The sequence below is a fragment of the Leguminivora glycinivorella genome, chromosome Z (assembly GCF_023078275.1).
Source record: "Leguminivora glycinivorella isolate SPB_JAAS2020 chromosome Z, LegGlyc_1.1, whole genome shotgun sequence".
Classification (NCBI taxonomy): domain Eukaryota; kingdom Metazoa; phylum Arthropoda; class Insecta; order Lepidoptera; family Tortricidae; genus Leguminivora; species Leguminivora glycinivorella.
The window spans coordinates 26777089-26784195 of NC_062998.1; positions in this window are offsets into that span (position 1 = coordinate 26777089).

Consider the following 7107-nt stretch of genomic DNA (forward strand, 5'->3'; position numbering starts at 1 on the left):
ATTTGAACAAGAAAAGTTCGCCTAGGTCTTCCACTTCCAACTGACCCTTCCACTCTTTTTTCATATACTTTCTTCGTTACTCTCCTCTCATCCATCCTCTCTACATGCCCGAACCACCTTAACATACCCATCTCAATCTTTGTCACCACATCTACATCCACTCCACACTTCTCTCTTATCACGCTATTTCTGATCCTATCACTCAACTTCACACCAGCCATGCTTCTTAACGCTCTCATTTCCACGGCATTCACTTGACTTTGATGTCTTTTCTCCCACACCCAACTTTCACTACCATACATAAGTGTAGGCACTAAAACTCCTCCATGCAGGCGTGCTTTTTGCGACACTTTCTGGCTGCCCATAAAAGCGTTTAGTGCTCCATTCACTCTATTCCCAGCATTCACTCTCCTTTCAATATCTTCTCCATGTTTACCGTCCCTTGTAAACAACGTTCCCAAATACACAAACTCTTTCACTTGTTCCAAACTTTCATTATCGATCTCAATTTTGCAATCTGTCATAATCTCATCTCTTTCAAATACCATTACTTTCGTCTTACTGACATTCATTCTCATTCCTTTACTCTCGAAGGATGCATGCACTCTTGTTACCATCATTTGTAACTCCTCGGCCGACGACGCAAGTAATACTAGGTCATCGGCACAGGAGACATTTGACCAGTAACCCTTCCATTCTCAACCCACAATCATAATCTTTCAGATCTTGCAAACAGCTATCCATGAATAAATTAAACAGCCACGGCGACGCTACACATCCCTGTCTAACACCCTTTTTGATGCTAAACCACTCAGTGTATGTTCTGTTTATTCTCACGCAAGCACTTGTTTTAATATTTATCAGCATTATTTACTTTTATTACAGAATATAACAATGATCATGATTTTGATACTTATTCCCATATAAAATTACGTGACAACGAGCACTAGACGGTCTTGCCTTACTCAGCGCGGGGGGACGGTCAACCCGCCCAGCCTTAAAAAAGTGATTTTTATCACATTAATTCACCAAAGTATTATAGCAGCTTTGTAAAATATAATATTTGTTGAAATACGTATCAAAATCATGTTAATTGTTATATTATGTAATCACAGGGAGTAATGTGATAGATATTGAAACAAATAACGTTGATATTTTCAACATATTAGCATTTTTCTATTTATAAGGTAAGACCGTCGTATGTCCCGTAAATGAGGTTGATAACATTCTTGTTTCAGGTCCAAACAAAAGCAAAGCCGAAACTTATAATTTAAATTAACCTACAATACCCGTTTAAACTCGACTTATTTCCCATAAAGCCCAAAAAAGGTGCCTTACTCTTATTTATGCCGATCTTTCCGACTAGGCACAATTTCGAAGTTACATATTTCAGGACATAAAACAATAAATTGGACGCGTTTTAAGAGCATTAATTGTACTAGACAGGACAAACAATTATTAAATTCGTTACATACATAATGTACAAATATTCCAACTGCTTCTATTTTATTTTATTTAAATTTTTTGCGTAACCATGTTGAACTCAGGTCTTTAAATTCTTTAAATTCTGTCGATCCGTTTAGCCATTTTGGCTAGACACCCTAATAATTAGGGCAAGGTGGAGGTAAGTAATCGTGGCCACTGATAACAAAATCTATCTAATGACCAGATATTGCATATAACTCGCAATGAAAATGATAGAATTGATGAGGTTTTCTACATATTTTGACTAGGATACCGATACCTTGTCCATGGTCGTTGATAATAAAATCCCATATATATGAAGGTGAGAAACTTAACTTGCAGAAACGTTGAAAAAAATAATTGCACTACTCCCGTTATAATCCATAAAATATTAAGACCTGAAATAAAACACAACACAGCACGTGCTTTATAGTCTAGTGACAAAATTTTCAAAATCGCTCTCCACGATGGGACTGGAAAATTATATTACTTTTTGGCAACCAGGTTTTTTAACCCTTGAATGCATGATGATGTATATATGCATAATATATTTGATGGCCCGTGGCTCAATATGTAGCTATCCAAAATCACATTTATTACTTAATTATTATTCATTGTTTATTAGTATTTTATAAATAATTAAAAAAAACCTAATAGTATTATGATTTACTATTTATTATTTAAGGATTAAGATGAAACGGCGAAAAAGTGTGAAAAAAACAGGATTATGGCGATTTTTAGTATGCGATTTAGACTGTTTTTTTCAGAGTTAGTAATTATTTTAAGTTTAAACATTTTACCATAGGGGTTTCACAAATAGTGTACCTTTCTAATAGTAGTAAAACTATTCATATAAAGTTTACCAATAATTATATATTTGTATAAATATGATTTAGCCTATTTAACTTCTAACACTGATTTAGTATTAAAATCGATGTTAAATATTGTTTTTATTATTTTTCCCAGAGTCAGAAAACCATTGTCTATCACATATATATATTAATTTCGCGTTAAAAAAAAAATCATGCATTTAAGGGTTAAACTAATTTAGTGTCGCTGAATTCGAATTTGCCAGTTAACCAGCAGAATATATTGACCGGAAGTGAGATATTCAAGATGGCGGCCAATATGACCGGCCTATATACACGGTTTAACATGAGAAAACCGAATAATTTTAACAGCGTATTTCTCATCATATTAGAAGAGTAAAATGTCAAATAAACTTTTCTGGATTTTGCCTACTTTCAGAGTTACAAGGGCGAATAAACTTTTTCTTGCCTGTTATTGCCATGGTTACGGTCACGCTGGTTTTATGCAAAACTAGCTTTTACCCGCGGCTTCGCCCGCGTAATAAAAGTATTCATTAAGATTTATATATACGCTGGGGAAACCTTTATAAACATCCCACATAGCCCGTTATCCCTTCCGACACTATGATCGGTGGGTAAAAAGTACTTTTTTCTATTATCCCTTACAATTTTTTACATTTTGCTTATACTTATCGCAAACGTAATCTTCAAGCAAGCAAACAACGATCGTCTTAGAGCACATTGATTGTAAGAGACCGCCGACCGATTATCCGTAAACCTCTAACGATACCCATATTATCCGTATCCGTATCCCTATCCCTATCGCTATCCCTATCGCTATCCCTATCGCTATCCCTATCGCTATCCCTATCCCTATCCCTTATCAAGATGTTTAATGATATAACACTTTAAGTTCTCGCACTTTGTACACATATTTAAAGTCACATACAGGTCGAACGCGATTAATTAATATTATTTTTACCTTTTTCCCCAACGTTTCGGCCAGGTTGCACTGGCCGTGGTCGCGGAAGACTGACGTCCCAGCAAAATGTCACCGGAGATGTAAACAACACAAAACTACCCGATATTAATTTATATAAATGTTCGGGGTAGACAAATAAATATAATCTACCCGCTTTTAGTTAATGTTTATTTCCCACCATGTTTATTTTAAAGGTAAAAATAATGTTAATTAATCGCGTTCGACCTGTATGTGACTTTAAATATATGTTTAATGATTTCTTATCAAGTGCTAAAATAAAAAGGTTTCATGGTTTTATCTTTTAAAATTAAGAAATCCCATACAAACTTTCAACCTCTTTTTCAACCCCTTCATCCCTTTTTTTCGAAATAAAAAGTAGCCTATGTTTTGTCTCAGGGTCTAAAGATTGTCTGTTCCAAATTTCATCAAAATCGGCTGCGTGGTTTAAGCGGGAAAGCGTAACAGACAGACAGACAGACAGACAGACAGACAGACAGAGTTACTTTCGCATTTATTAGTATGGATTATGCTACTGGAATTATGCAAGCATGCATGTAGTCCATGTTTGTAGGTGGCAAATTAAGGCAAGGGCTTTGTTAACTCCCAAATACCTTACAGGAAAAATCCATATTATTATTTGCTGATGATATTTCGATACTTACCTCGTATATCTCGATAATCGAATTACTTGGCAACCAATTGTTTGTAATAACCGTCTGTGATTGGTCGATAACGAAAAATGTGTTTCAGATGCAGAAAAATTTGCCAGGTATCGCAAATTAGTATAGAATTTGTATGAAGTTCTATTTTTAATTTTTTTTTCAGTTAACTAAAGTGAAGTATAATGAAATATTATAGTTGACTAAGTGTCAAAGACTATCCAACACTGAAAAGTAAGCACTTACAGTTTAGTCTGTGGTGTCCTAATTGACAGATTAAAGTCGACGAGTAGAAAAATTGTTATTAAGACGCCCCGAGTAATTTTTGACTCAGTTAAACACCGTTGCATACAATACTTTTTCTACGACCATGCACTTAGTTTTTAATAGTTTTCTTGAATAGCTTTCGTGAAATTCACACTGTTTCCTGTATTTTGCGTCAAAATACAGGAAACAGTGGTTTGCACTGGCTGCTCAGCTGCCCAAAGCCTTCCCGCGCACGCGGCGCAGTATCTTTATAACAATGCGTTGCCATGGTTATAGAGCCAAACAATGCGTTTTCAGTTTTTTCGATACTGCGCGCATGCGTGGAAAGCCGGCGGGCGCTGGCTTTGGAGAATAGACTTTTATGTAGGGTTTTAAAGTTCTGTGCACGACCCTGTAAATGACGAATAACAGTTCGGGAGTAGAAAAAATATTTTCGCAATAAGTTCTCAGAAAAAACAGCAAATATGGATCTAGCCCAACGCAGCAAGCTAATCGTTGACAAATGGCTATCAAATACTATGCGTCCTAATCATTTCATCGCAAAGTAATTAGAAAGCTCAGAACTGTTGATAAAATTATTAAACGCTACAAGAGGACCTTGTCAACAACTCGGAAGGCGAGGACCAATGAACAGAGAGGTCCTCGTGACCCTAACCTCGAAAGGAACATCTTACGTACAATTCGCCAGAAGCGTAGCTGCTGAAGCGTAGCAGACGCTGAACGAGACATCGCCAAAAAAAATGGTATTGCAAAAGTGCAGGTATGAAGACCGGGAAGAAGTCTAAGGTACCAAAAACTTCAGCGAAACAACGAACACTAATAAGAAAAAGGTCACGTAAACTTTTTGACTTTTTGGGCACGCAAAATTTTCACTTAGTACTTGATGACAAAACCTATGTTAAAGCTAAATTTATAACACTACCGGGTGATCAGTATTACACGGCTGCTGTGTGATAAAAAATATTTCCTCACCAAATGGAATGCAGCTTAAATTTGGCAAGTTCGTTTTGAATCAGTCCTTAGATGTACAATGGACCCATGCAGTTAGGGCACATCAAACACGAAAGCAGCGAGCACGGGAATAGTATATATTACGTCAGACGCCGGGCAAGAAGGGCTTACAGGGTGAGTAGGTATAATTAATCCGGCACTCTATTTTACGGCACTATCTAGTATACAGTGGTAGTGAAGTATTTAATTTATGACATAAATAGATCTTCAGATCCCCAGTAGTCTCGAGATAACGGTGACTTCATATATTATAGCAACCGTCTCCATAATCCATCTAATACAAAAGTACGGAGACGGTAACGCTGTTCTAGGAAACGCGAGCTTTAGAATATTATTGAATACCAGATTATCAGTAAGCATGTCAAGAACTGTAATTACCATGTAATAGCGGCGTCATTTTTGTCAGAAATAAGTGGTGCTGTCCTGAGTATGATCCAAGGAAGAGATACAAGTAACAACTGGGCAAGGTTTTTAGGAATGCGCATTCTAAAAATTTCCAAAATAATCTGTAATGTAATAAAAAGGTAGGTATATTAATTTTATTAGCCTTAACAGGAAAATAACAATTTTTTTCGTGATGACTTCAAACGAGTTCTTGCTTCCTGCGAGATTTAATGTTTATAAATTATAATTTATCGAGTAACGTACGAGGGCTGTTCCGAAAATTATTAGCTGCTCCGGTTGTATTCATGTGATTTTTATTCTTATACTGTTTTGAGGGATTTTTCATTATTGACTAAGGTTATGTAGATTTGGGTTTAGAAAGAGATTCATTTATTTTTTATATTTATTTAACTAGAACGACGACCAACGCCTAACCAACGCGAACATTTATGATCAATTCTTCAGACTCTTTCGTACTGTGATTTAACATTATTTTTCATTGCAAGAGTTATTGTAGTGGTACTAATTGAGAATCTTTACTGTTTACTTACGTATAATTGCGCTGGATTACGCAAATATATAATAGTGACTTAGTGGAGGGTGACAAATGAGCCATGTCCTAAAACGATGAATATCAAATGTTTACAAATAAGTACATCAAATAAACCCTACGTGTAGTAATTCATGTATGGAAAATAGCAGAAAAACATAATTGATCAATCCCGGAGGTACCCAAACATGTTATACAACTATATGGATAACAAATTCGATTAAAAAAAAATTCTAAAAAGTCAGAAATTCCATACAAAACTACTTTTGGTAGTTAACAATATAATAAATTATCCGCATTGGTCTCATAATTTCTTTTGAATAATATATGTATTGAAATATCCCACAAAATAGTAACATTTATTTAAATCACATGAGTAGAGCCCTGAGCAGCTAACAACTTTCGGAACAACCCTCGTAGTCATACTAGTTATGAAAAAAAGTTGCGCCTTTTGATGGAAGCAAGCCGCTTTGCATGGTGATAGTAGACATCATAACAAACGATTTTTTCCGAGGATATCGAAATGTCATCCCTTAGGAAGCCGAGCGTAGCGAGGTGTTTCATGAAAATGATAAATTTTCTATTTTTTTATCATATCGTCCAAATTTGACAAAACGCATCTCAAATGAAAGGTATTGCTTTACGTTACTTAAAAAGAAATCGATAAAATTAAATAATAAAAAATAGTAAGAAAAAAATTTAAAAAAAGGAAATTTTGTATCGCACTGAATAACTGCAAAAAACTAGAGACAAGATGTACAATGTCGATATATGAGTTTTTAAAATTAAAGACAAATAAAACTAAATTCATGATTATACACTAAAAACCGAATCGAAATCGAAAAAAACTTTTTAATTTTTCCTTTACTATTTTTTTTTCAAGTTACCTACATAAAGTAATACCTTTCAATTGACATATGTTTTGTCAAAATTGGACGATGTACAAAAAAATTGTTTTTTTTTTGTTTTCGTAATAGACCT